Source organism: Oryctolagus cuniculus, chromosome 1 (genome assembly GCF_051225735.1).
Source record: "Oryctolagus cuniculus isolate XC-2025 breed Fujian yellow rabbit chromosome 1, ASM5122573v1, whole genome shotgun sequence".
NCBI classification, from domain to species: Eukaryota; Metazoa; Chordata; class Mammalia; order Lagomorpha; family Leporidae; genus Oryctolagus; species Oryctolagus cuniculus.
In genome coordinates this window covers 123,992,477-124,005,162 of record NC_142867.1, presented here as the reverse complement: position 1 = coordinate 124,005,162, position 12,686 = coordinate 123,992,477, and the positions used below count along the sequence as shown (strand labels likewise).

Sequence of the window (12,686 nt, the reverse complement as noted above, 5' to 3'; positions counted from 1 at the left end):
TAGCTGGGGCACAAACCAAAGCCCTACCCTACATAGCAAGTTCTTTTCCAGTCATCTTCTCTGTAAATAAAATCAATTTCCCATTCTAAATGAGTTGTATATAAAAATCACACTTAAATATTTAGCTGTTCAATTCTTTAGCCTTTCCTTCCCAATATTAAAACAACAACTATGACAAACTATCGCTAGTTCATTCTCCTAACCCTACCCACCCATATTCTCACTCCTTCCCATCGCCCAATCTTACACCACATAGGTTTTTTTTAACTCATTTTATTATGTCACATTGATTTCTAAGGGTTGTAGTGACATAGTACTACACCTTGCGTGGCTGAAGGAATGGAAATGTGCTTTCTCTCTGTTCTGAGGCTATATGTCCAAAATCAAGGTGCTGGCAGGGCCACACTTCCTGCGAAGGCTGTAGGGAAGGATCTTTCCTTACCTCCACCAGCCTGGCAGCTGCTGGCTGCCCCTGACTTTCCTCGGCCTGTGGGTGCATCATTCCTCGTATCTGATCAGGCTTTGTGTACCCTTTCCTCTGTGTCTCTTTCGGTTTTCCCCTAACATCAGACAACAAGTGTAGGGTCTGCCCTATCCAGCATGATTTCATCTGAACTAATTACATCCTCAAAGACCTTATTTCCACACAAGGTTCTGGATATGAATTTAGGGTGATCCTATTCAACTCAGCACATGTCAAACCACCCAGTTATTTCCATGTTCACCTGCACCTAGACCCTCTTTAGTTTGTTCCTCAACCACTGCTACCTAAACCTGAATTTCTGAACACTCTGGAGGACCTCAAAACTCTCAATTCTTTCTCTGTAGCCCACTCAGTGGCCATATTAGACTTCCACTGCTATTATCTGCTGTCCACACAGACTAGACTGACACCAAATGGTCAGCCTTTATTGTTTTGGCTGGTGGCTTGTTCAGTTATTTTGAGCTTACAAAAAAGTTGCAAAAAAGAAGTACAAGAATCCCTATATACCTATTGTGTATATATGTTAATAGTTCAGCCATGTTTAATTTTTAAAAGGATTTTATTTATTTATTTGAAAGTCAGGGTTGGGGGGGGAGGGTTACTGAGAGAGAAAGATAGGAAGAGACACGGAGAGATATCTTTCATCTGCTGGTTCACTCCCAAGATAGCCAGGCCAAAGCCAGGAGCCAGGAGTGAGGAGCTTCACCTGGGTCTCCCAGGTAGGTAGCAGCCCAAGCACCTGGGCCATCTGCTGCTGCTTTCCCCAGGCTGTTTGCAGAGAACTGAATTGGAAGTGGAGCAGCAGGGACACGAACTGGCACCCATTTGGGATACTGGTGTTGCAGGCAGTGGCTTTGCCTGCCATGTCACAACATCGGCCCCGACATTGATGTTTTTAACAAGAATCCAAGCTGATCATTTTGTAGACTGTCTCTCAATGTTGGATTTGCCTATTGTTTCCTTATAATTAGATTCAGGCTATTAGCTTTTGAAAATTGTATTACAAATGAAGTTATATCCTTTCAGAACATCAGAGGCAGAGGCACATATCTGTTTTCCATCCCTAAGTATATATACACACACATTAACTTGATCCCTGGGTTAGGATGGGATCTGCCAGGGTGGGCGTTTGATGTAGTGGTTAAGATGCTGCTTGGAATGCCTGAGTCAGAGTGCCTGAGTTCAAGTCTAGCCTACATTTCTGAGGTCCAGCTTCCTGCTAATGTGTACCCTGGGAGGCAGCAGGTGATGGTGCAAGTATTTAGGTCCCTGCCATGCCCACATGGGAGATGCGGATTAATTCTGAACTTCTGGCATTAGTTTGAGACAGTCTCGGCTGTTGTAGGAATTTGGGGAGGGAACCAATAGATGGAAGATCTCTGTTTTTCTGCCTTTCGAATAAATGAGAAATAAAGTAAAATTTTTAAAAAGAGGATCTTCCAACTTCAAAGTAAAGTTAACATGTTATCAAAGCACCAAATTTTAATTCATTATTTTAGCATCTATTGTTAATTCTTGATTGAAAAAAAATTAATAATTATTATGGTGGCTGCCAAAATTACATATTTTCTTTTCCCAACATTCTTTTGAATTTTATTAGTTTGCTTTCTTTTGTAATTATGAGCTTTCCTTTAATCGTCATTGATTTTGCTTTTAAACGCTTAAAATTTTTTTGAGAGGCAGAGAGACAGACATAGACAGCAAGATAAATGGGAAAAGCTCCCATTCACTGCTTTATGCCCTAAATACCTGCAAAGGCTGGAACTGGACTTGGCTGGGCTGAAGCCCGGAGTCAAGAACTCAGTCCAGGCTTCTATGGAGGTGGCAGGGACTCAGTCACTTTAGCCATCATTACCGCCTGGCAGGATCTGCATTAGCAGGAAGCTGGAGTCAGGAGCTGCAGGGAGGAATTGAACGCCGCTCCCTGGTTTTGTCTTTAACCTTTGTTGTGTCCTTACTCTCTTGCCAGCCTTATGATAAAGTAAAAAGAGTGTCCTACAAATAGCACATATGAGGGGCTTCTGACTATTTGGGAAAAAACTGTGATGAAAAATATAATGAGGATTCCAAGATGACGAGATAGGGAGGGAGCTTACTGCTCTAGTCTAGGGGAAGATAGTTAAAAAAAAAAAAGTGGAGAGACTGTAATCTCAGGGAAGAGTTAAGGAGAAAAATGGCAAACTCCATGCAAACTAGGGGGACACTGTGAGGCATAGTCCAAAGATAAAAGCCATCACAGAGAGGGAAATAACAACAAGTATCTCACAGATGCCTAAAAATTAATGCAGCAAATTCAAGAAACAAGATAAGGGAAGACAGCATGGTGCCCCCAAAGGAGCACAACAGCACTTACATACTAGAACGTGAACATGAAGACATTGAAGAAATGCTGGAAATGCAATTCAAGAAATGGGTTGTAGGATTACTTAGAAGTAATCAGAAGCAAATCCATGAATTAAAGAACTCCATACATGAACGGAATAAAAAATTTTTCTATGAAATTGATATTTTTAAAGAGAAATCAAAACAAAATATTGGAAATGAACTATTTAATAGATCAAATACAAAGTGTGGTAGAAAGCCTAAACAACAGACTTGATAAGGCAGAAGAAAGAATACTAAATACCAAAGTTAGAAGATAAAACTCTGGGAATTTTAGTTAGACCAGAAGAAGAAGAAGAAGAAGAAGAAGAAGAAGAAGAAGAAGAAAACAAGAAATTAGAAAACTAAAACACAGTGTTGGAGATTTGTGGGATACTTTCAAATGCCACAACATACGGATCTTAGGAGTTCCTGAAGGTATGGAAACAGAATGGATTATAAGGGCTTTTTAGTTTAATAATTACAGAAAACTTCCCTAATTGGGGGAAAAAAGGGACATCCAAGTACAGGAAGCACATAGAATTCCCAATAGACATGACCAGAAAAGATCCTCACCACAACACACTGTAGTCAAACTCTCCACAGTAAAACATAAAGAAAAGATTCTAAAATGTGCACAAGAGAAACACCAGATTACTTTCAGAGGATCTCCAATTAGACTCACAGCTGACTTCTCATCAGAAATTCTACTGGCTAAGAGAGAATGGCGAGATAAATTCTAAGTCTTCAGGGAAAAAAAATTGTCAACCCAGAATGTTGTACCCTGCAAAGCTCTCATTTATCAATGAAGGTGAAATAAAGACCTTCCATAACAAACAGAAATTGAAAGAATCTGTCACCGCTTGTCCAGCTTTACAAAAGATGCTTAAGGATGTGCTACACACAGAAACACAGAAACATGATCATCACTGTGAAAGAAGGAAAAGGCAGAAAATCTCCCAGTAAAATACAAAGGAAATCCAAAGTAAACAATAGGAATATTTGTGGAAGAATGGCAGGACCAAGTCATTACTCATCAATAATCACTTTGAATGTAAATGGCCTCAACTCTCTAGCTGAAAGATACAGACTGGATTAAAAAGCAAGACCCACCCACATATTTGCTGCCTACAAGAAACACATCTCACCAACAAAGATACCCACAGGCTGAAAGTGAAAGAATGGAAAAAGATTGGCCATGCTAACAGAAACCAAAAAAGAGCTGCTATAATCAGCCATGCTTATTAGACAAAATAGACTTTAACACAAAAATTGTTAAAAGAGACAAAGAAGGGCACTATGGGAGCTGGTGCTGTGGCGTAGCAGATAAAGACCCCGCCTGCAATGACGGCATCCCATCTGGGTGCCAGTTCTAGTCCCAGTTGCTTCACTTCCAATCCAGCTCTCTGTTGTGCCCTGGGAAAGCAGTATAAGTTGGTCCAAATCTTTGGGCCCCTGTGCCTGCGTGGAAGACCCGGAGGAAGCTCCTGGCTCATGGCTTTGGATTGGTGCGGCTCCAACTGTTGCAGCCATCTCGGGAGTAAACCTGCGGATGGAAGACCTCTCTCTCTCTACCTCTGCCTCTCTGTAACTCTGCCTTTCAAATAAATAAATAAATCTATTTTTAGAAGGGCACTATGTAATGATTAAGGGATCAATTTAACAGGAAGATGTGACTATAATAAACATATATGCACCCAATTACAGGGCACCTGGCTATGTAAAAAAAAAAAATGTTAATGGATCTAAAAGGAGACGTAGACTCCAATACAATAGTAATGGAAGATTTCAGTACCCCAGTTTTAGCAATGGACAAGTCAACCAGACAGAAAATCAGCAAGGAAACAACAGAGGTAATCAACACTGTAGACCAAATGGACCTAACACATATCTACAGAACTTTTCATCCTACAGTTGCAGAATACACATTCTTATCATCACTGCATGGAACGTTCTCTAGGATAGCCCACATGCTAGGCCATAAAAAAATGGAATCCTCTTGTTTGCAATAAAATGATTGAAGCCAGAAAACATCATAGTTGGTGAAATAAGCCAGTCCCAAAAGGTCAAATACCATGTGTTCTCCCTGATCTGTGCTAACTGATAGAGGCCCTAGAAAGAACAGAGCCCTATAGAAAAAAGAAATCTTTCTCCAAGAAGGAGTTGGTTAGTGATCTGGGGGGGACAAGGGGTGGCGTAAGACCTCCCAAGATGAAGAAACCCTCGGCCCAGGAGGAAGTGGCAAATGGTGTGGAAGAGGCGGGTACCAGGAAGTCCCCAAGAAAAAGAGGAAATTCTCTGCCAAGGAGGAAGGGAGCAGTGGCCCTGAGGAGGCCTCCCCCAGCAAGAGCAGTGCCAAGGAAATGAAAAAGCTCCTTAAAGCATCCCAGAAAGACTGTCTAGCACGGACATTCCCTGCACCTGAGAGGGGTACCCTTTCCTGCCCTGTGTCCTCATCCCAACAAAAACATCACAAAATGCTAAAAAAAAAAAAAAAAGGTAATCTATAGAAGTGAAATTGACACTTTGAGATGCGCTGACTTTGAACAGCCCTTGTCTTGACTATTGATGAAGTTTTTTTTTCATACTGTTTGTTGAACTCTTTACTTAGTATAGAGTTAATCTTATGTGTATGAAGTTAATTGAAAATATATCTTAGTAAAAAATAAGAATGGGAATAGGAGCGGGAGGAGGGAGAAGGGTGGGAGTGCAGGTGGGAGGGTGGGTAGGGTAGGAAAAATCACTATGTTCCTCACATTGTATTTATGAAATGCATGAAGTTTGTACACCTTAAGCAAAAGGTTTCTGGGCAAAAAATAAAGAGAGAAAAATATTATGCATGGATTTCAAAATTTTTTTGCACCAAAATAAACTTCTCTTTTCAAAAAGACTAATTTATTATTTTGAAAGGCAGAGCATCAGAGATAGGAGAGAGATCTTCCATGTGTTGGCTCACTCTCTAAATGACCACAACAACCCAAGCTGAGCCAGGCTGAAGCCAGGAGCCAGGAACTCCATCTAGGTCTCCCACTTGGGTGGCAGGGACCCAAGTACTTGAGTCATATTTTACTGCTTTCCCAGGCACATTAGCAGGGAGCTGGACTGGAAGCAGGAGTAACCTGGACTTGAACTGGTGCTTTGATATGGGATGCCCACATCTCAGGTGGCCACAATGCCAGTCCCAATACATTTATCTTTTCATTCCACTTTTCTGCGAACTTCTTGTAGAGCCTGTGTATAGCATTTTTAATTATTCTTGGCAGGGGCTGTTCTGTCTGCCATACTCTTGGCCATAAGTGTTACTCTTCCCCTTCCATCCCTCCTTACAGCAATTCCTACCAAGCTTCCTAACTCCCATGAAGCTGCTTTGACCAAAGTGACCAGCTACTTCCCCCTCCACATTTCCAGCTGCATTGTTTTGCTGACTCTCTCTTTAGCTCTGAGCAACACTTGTAGCTGACAACCACATCCTCCTTGAAACATTTTCTTCCCTTGGCCTCTGGGGCAACTCCTCTCCTGCCTCTCTTTCTGTTTTATTGGCCTTGTTCTTCTCTTTGCCCTTGTCACTCAACCTCTAAATTCGGCAGCTCCCAAGAGCTTTGTCCTTGACAAGTTTGTCCTCTCTATACACACTCCAGCCTCATCTAATCCTTATCAGTTGACTCCAACTAAATAGACCTCATCTAACCCTAGGTATTTAAGTATATTTATAATCTGATGCATCCTAAAATTGTATCTCTGACTCCAATCTCTCTCTTGAATTCCAGCTGCCTCTATGGCACATCTAGTTGGATGTTGAAAAGATAAATCAAACTGGGTGTGACCAGAGTAGAGCTCTTAATTTTCTAACCATTTCTCTCCCAGTCTCCCCAGTCTCAGTGGAGGCACTGCTGTTTACTCAGTCACTCAAGTCTTAACTTTACAAGTTATTCTTGATCATCTCCTGTCATCACCAGCAACTCCCACCTTGTCTTGTATTCTAAATTCTGTGGCTTCACCTCCAAAATAGATCTGGTGTCTCTTTACTTCTCCCCCATGGACCCCCCTGTTTTAGCAAGATCACCATCATTTCTTGCCTACAACATACTGTGGGTGCTGGCACCACGGCGTTGTAGGCTAAGCCTCCGTCTGCGGCATCTGCATAAATATGGGCGCTGGTCCTGGCTGTTCCTCTTTCGATCCAACGCTCTGCTGTGGCCTGGGAAAGCAGTGGAAGATGGTCCAAGTGCTTGGGCCCCAGCACCTGCATGGGAGATCCAGAAGCAGCTCCTGGCTCCTGGCTTCGGATTAGCCCTTCCTAGGCCACCAGCAGGGAGCTGGATTGAAGGGAAGCAGCTTTGGCCCATATGGGATGCTGCCATTACCTGCTACCCCACAATGCTGGTCCCATTATGTATCTTCTAAAACAGAGATCTTACAAAACAATGCAGCAGATTGCTAGTACACTTAGAGTAACATGCAAGTAAAAGGGAACTGCAACAAATTTCAAAAAAAAATTGGCTCAAAATAAGCTTTATATCGCATTCTCTCCATGAATTTTCTGAAACCCCTTTGTATGTTCACTGAAAAGAACATTTGATAAATGCCCAGGAACCTTTATGAGAAATTATAACAAGTCCATTACTTCATTTACTTTTAGCATTTCATGAGCACTAAAAGAGTAACTGGGGACAGCACCATAGCACAGTAGGTTAAGCTGAGGTCAGCAGCACTAGCATCCCATATGGGCGCTGGTTCGAGTCCCAGCTTCTCCACTTCCAATCCAGCTCCCTGCTGATGCCTGGGAAGTCAGATAAAGATGGCCAAGAGCTTGGGCCCCTGCACCTGTGTGGGGGACCTGGAGGGAGCTCCTGGCTCCAGATTTGCAAAGCTCCAGCCATTGTGGCCATTTAGGGAGGAAACCAGCAAATGGAAAGACCTTTCTGTCTGTCCAGCTCCCCTGCTAATGTGCCTGGAAAAGCAGCAGAAGATGGCTGAAGTCCCTGGGCCCCTGCATCCACATGGGAGACCCAGATGAAGTTCCTGGCTCCTGGCTTTGCTCTGGTCTAGCCCTGGTTGCTGTGGCCATTGGGTATATGGAGGATCACTGTCTCTCCTCTTCCTGTAACTCTGCCTATCAAATAAATAAATTAATCTTAAAAAGCAAAGAAAGAGCAATTGGGTAGTTTGACGCCAGGGTGTAAACCACTGCCTTTCTTGTCCTCTTCCTCCTCCCCTGTGTTGAAGAGATTCTGAGTTCTCCCAGATCTTTGGTTAGATGGGTGGTTTCCAAAATGACTGGATTCTAGATAGAGAGTTGCTGCACAGAGTTTTTTGGGCACTCGATCTGCAACTTTTCCAACATAGAAAACTACTTCAGTCAGTTTTGTTGCCCAAGCTTGGTTCATGAAACAGATAAGGCTTTGAGGAGCCCAGTAGCCGGCACAGTGTGTGGCTGCAGGGCACCAGGCGCCAAGGAGGGCTTTTGCTTATTAAAATAGTTTTTTTTTTTTAAGATCTTTTTTTCTTATTTGAAAGGCTGAGTCTCAAAGAGAGAAGGCAAAACAGAGAAAGAAATATCTTCCATCTGCTGGTTCCCTCTCCAAGCAGCTGCAATGGCTGGGCTGGGCCAGGCTGAAGCCAGGAGACAGGAGCTTCCTTCAGGTCTCCCAAGGTACAGGGGCCCAAGGACTTGGGCCATTCTCCGCTACTTTCCCAGGTCATAAGCAGGGAGCTGGATCAGAAGTGGTGCAGCTGGGACTCAAATCAGCACCCATATGGGATGCCAGCATTGTAGGCAGAGGCTTAACCTACTATGCCACAGGGCTGGCCCCATTAAAATAATAAGTGGGGACTCAGAACATGCCTGGGAGTTTTGGTGTCAGTGTTATAGGAGTAGTGGCAGACAAAGGTCTGTGTCTTATCCCCAACAGATGTGGCAGATTCTTCTTCTTCTTTTTTCAATATTTATTTGAAAGAATTACACACAGAGAGAAGGAGAGGCAGAGACAGAGAAGTCTTCCATCCTCTGGTTCACTCGCCAGTTGGCTGCAACAGCTGGAGCTGCATCTATGTGAAGCCAGGAGTCTCTTTTGGGTCTCCCACGTGGGTGCAGGGGTTCAAGGACCTGGGCCTGCTTCTACTGCTTTTCCCAGGCCACAGCAGAGAGCTAGATTGGAAGTGGAATAGCTGGGACTAGAACTGGTGTCCATATGGGATGCTGGCACTGCAGGCAGCGGTTTTACCTGGCCCCAGACTCTTCCTGCTACACTGTTACAATGCTCTCCTCTGCTGGCTCATGGTCAGTCTCTCTTCTCTGCTGGGTTCATTCAGTGCCTCTGCCTTTGGAGTTACAGCTTCTCTTCTCTGCTGGGTTTTTTGTCTTGTGACCACAAAGAATGAGGTATGTGGACAAAGAAGGAGTGAGCAAAGCAAAGGAGCTTCATCAGAAGCAGACATGGGGCCGACGCTGATTAAGCTGTGGCCTGCAGCACCAGCATCCCATTGGGTTCAGGTTTGAGGCCCAGCTGCTCCACATCTGATCCAACTCCCTGCTGATGGCCTGGGAAGTCAGTAGAAGATGGCCAAGGGCTTGGGCCCCTGCACCTGTGTGGGAAACCTGGTGGGAGCTCCTGGCTCCAGACTTGCCTAGCTCTGGCCGTTGTGGCCATCTGGGGAGTAGACGAGCAAATGGAAAGACCTCTCTGTCTGTCTCTCACTGTGTGTAACTGTGCCTCTCAGGTAAATAAATAAATCTTAAAAAAATAAAATAACATAAAGCAGACAAAGCTCTCTGGAAGCTGGGGAGGAGATCTTCAGCCCCCAGCTACCTCTTAAAGCTGCCTGGCTCAGACCTTTATGCAGTCTAAAGCTTGAAGTTCTCCCTGATTGGTTGATGTGTATGCTAATGAGGCATGCTACATGAACCAATCAGTGACCTGACATGGAGTAGCCTGTCTTGCACAGAAGTGTGCAGAGTTCTCAATCAGGTCTATTAGGCAGACTTAACAATATCCAAAGATTACACTGTATATGGTTCTCCCGTCTCCTGTCTCCCCCTCCCCTAGGGCTCCTGGAAAATTACCTCAAGTTGTTTTTTCCCGTCCTTTTCAGGGGCCCCTGGAGTCCCCATCAACCTTAATAGTATTTTTTTTTTCTTCTAATCACCTTCCCACAACCCACCTGGCTTGGATGGATGAGGGAGTCATTGAAGTCAAGTGGCTATGGGCACCCTGGGTTCTACTGTGCAACCACATGGCCTACCCAGTGCAGGCAGAGTGTGATAGGGTCTCACCACGCTCCATCTTTGTTTTTTTTTTAAACCTCATGGCCTTTTACATTTGCAATTCTCTAGGACTAGAATGTTCTCCTAGATCTTCACATGGTTTCTTTGATTTCCATGTTCAAGTCTCAAGTCACAAGTCACGTGGTAGTATGGGGGGGGGGGGGCGTTCCGTAATACACAATTTAAATTGTCAGCATTCTCTCTCCTCTGCCTGTCCCTGCATTACTCTCTCAACAGCACTTGCCATCACCTGGAGTCATTTATTTGTGTTGTTCTCCTACCAGCCTTAGCTCAGAAAAGCGGGGCCTTGTGTGTTGTTGTCTCCTACTCTTGGTGTTCAGAACCATGAGGGGTACCCAGTGCATGTTTTATAATTGCTTCTTGTGAATGAGTGAATTTTACTGTGTTAATAAACAAGTTAATGACACATCACAGGAACACCATGTTATTGAGGCTCACTCCAGGCATTCCAAAGGAAAAACAATTTGTGGGGCGGCTTCTACCTGTTAATGTGTGTGCATTCTGAATTTCGGCAGCATTTCTCTAACTCCATGAAGGTAAGGTGTGGGGGGGGTGGCTCTCCGGACGGTAGCTCCACCTCTCATGGGTAACTGTTTTCGGGGTTTCTCGGTGTCATTTCCGGTCATTAGATGCCAGTTGGGACCACCCTAACAGGACATTTTAATAAAGTTCTATCTCCAAAAACCAAATGATTCAGGGAGTGGCAGGCTTTCTTGGCCATGGGAAGACCTGTCCAACTTTTCACAACCAAAAAAAATTTTTTTTTCAAATGGCTTTCTTAACCTAAGGAATCATCCCCCAGTCAACAAACTTCCTCTTCTATATACCCGGAGTAAGAGCTAATAGCAGCTCTAGCCCGCAAGTGCTGGGGTCTGCCCCATCAAGCCCCCTTTACCATTTCCGTTCACTTCAACAAGGTTGCTTCTCACCCAGTCCGGCCAGCAATGGGGGCTGCAGCCAGGTCATCAAGTTGCCTACAGGGTAATCAACTGTGGATTTTGAAAAACATAACGCTCTCCCATTCTTCCCACTTTGCTTTCAGTTAAATAAAACAGCAAAAACAACACGGCTGAAATTCCAGCCTCAAGTCTTTTCCCTGGTTGTAACTTCTCCCTTTTTTTTTCCTTGTTGGCCAACAGTGCAAGATTTCATGGGTTTTAGTAGCATCCTTAATGCTATCCCTCCTTGAAGTTCCAGCTTAGGTACTGACAGTCCCGGAGTCCAAGGTGTTTTTCACCTTGGAGCTGCCAACCGGCGTTGCCAGTGGGGGAGAGGGCGCTGCCTGCAAAGCCGGAGTTCATTCCTGTGCACATGGTTGCCCTTTGAAAAGGCAATTTCAAGGGACACAGCCTGAGGTCAAAGTCACGGGCTAACCGGTGTTCAAGAACCCTGCACTTCTTGGCGCTTCTGCCAACTTTCCCCTTCCAGAACGGTGAGGCGGGAACTAGACACACAGTGAGGGTGCTCTACGGGGTGGCAGGGCCTGGGCACCCACAGGCTCTCGGCAGCCGAAGCCCGCGGGGCGCGCGCTGGCCCACCGGTGTCGCAGGCTGCAGGAAGGCGCGTCCCGGGCACGCCGCCTCGCGCGGCCCTGCGCGGGCGCCTCCCGCTCGTTCCACAGAGCCCCTCGGCGCCCGGCGCATAGACGATTCCCTGGCCGGCGTACGCTGAGGAAAAGGCAGACGCCTCCCCGGCCTCACCGCGCCCGGGCCCGACCAGGGGTCTTGACCCCGAATGCGAAGCGTCGGGCTTTCTGATTGGCTTAGAGTACAAACACACGCGTGCGCCGCCTGAGAACCTCGCTCCGATTGGATTGCATAGGAACAGCAGAGCACGAAATAAAGAGGCCGTCAGTCATTGGGCCATTGTGTGAATCTCCTTTTGGCTCCTCTGCCGACAGAATTAACGTCTCAGGATCTTCGTCATGACTCTTAAATCTGGGCCTGTCAGTTTGCCCCAGCGTTTCTCGTCGCTAGGCACGGCATGGAGTTTACAGAATTTGGCCAATCATATCACCTCGAGGTCAGGTTGCCAGGCAGATTATGCTAATGAGGCCCCGCCTTTTATGCTGCTCCCACTCTGCGGCGGGAAGAACCACCTGGAGGTGGCGGGGGGGGTTTGATTTCCATCACCCCTAGGGAGAGAGGATCGGGGACCCGCTGATCTTCCACCTCCCCTCTCCCAACGTCGTGTAAGTACCTAAAGGATTAAGGGAAACGGATAAACCAGGGTCCGCAGTACCCCATCGCCTGGGAGGGTGTTTCGTCTTTGCTTAGTCCCACCCAAAATGGCGCCCAGCTCTTTCCGCGTCTCAGAGCCCGGCCGGGGCCAACCGACCGCGGACCCGGGTGGGGGGGGATTGATGGTGGTGGTGGTGGGGGGGAGAAATCCCGGCGGCACCGCCCGATGGTACAGTCCAGCCGGGGCTGGGACACGGCACCTCACTCGGGGTGGGGGGTCAAACCATCGGCACCTTCCAAGGGGAAAAGGGCAAAACCCCCTCCTGGAGGCCCTCCTAGCGCCGCGTTCAGCGATGGCCTCGGCGCCTCCTCGCCC

General features: G+C 46.0%; 1 protein-coding gene across 2 annotated transcripts in view; it reads left to right on the top strand.

Annotated features, from left to right (window-relative positions):
* The first annotated feature begins 11,483 nt into the window (after positions 1–11,483).
* Positions 11,484–12,686, top strand: part of PRDM10 (PR/SET domain 10) — a 118,333-nt gene continuing 117,130 nt past the window's right edge. For both annotated transcript variants that reach the window (XM_051847849.3, XM_089314321.1), the window contains exon 1: positions 11,484–12,321. The gene's annotated coding sequence lies outside the window, so the exon portion shown is untranslated. The remainder of the gene's footprint in view (positions 12,322–12,686) is intronic.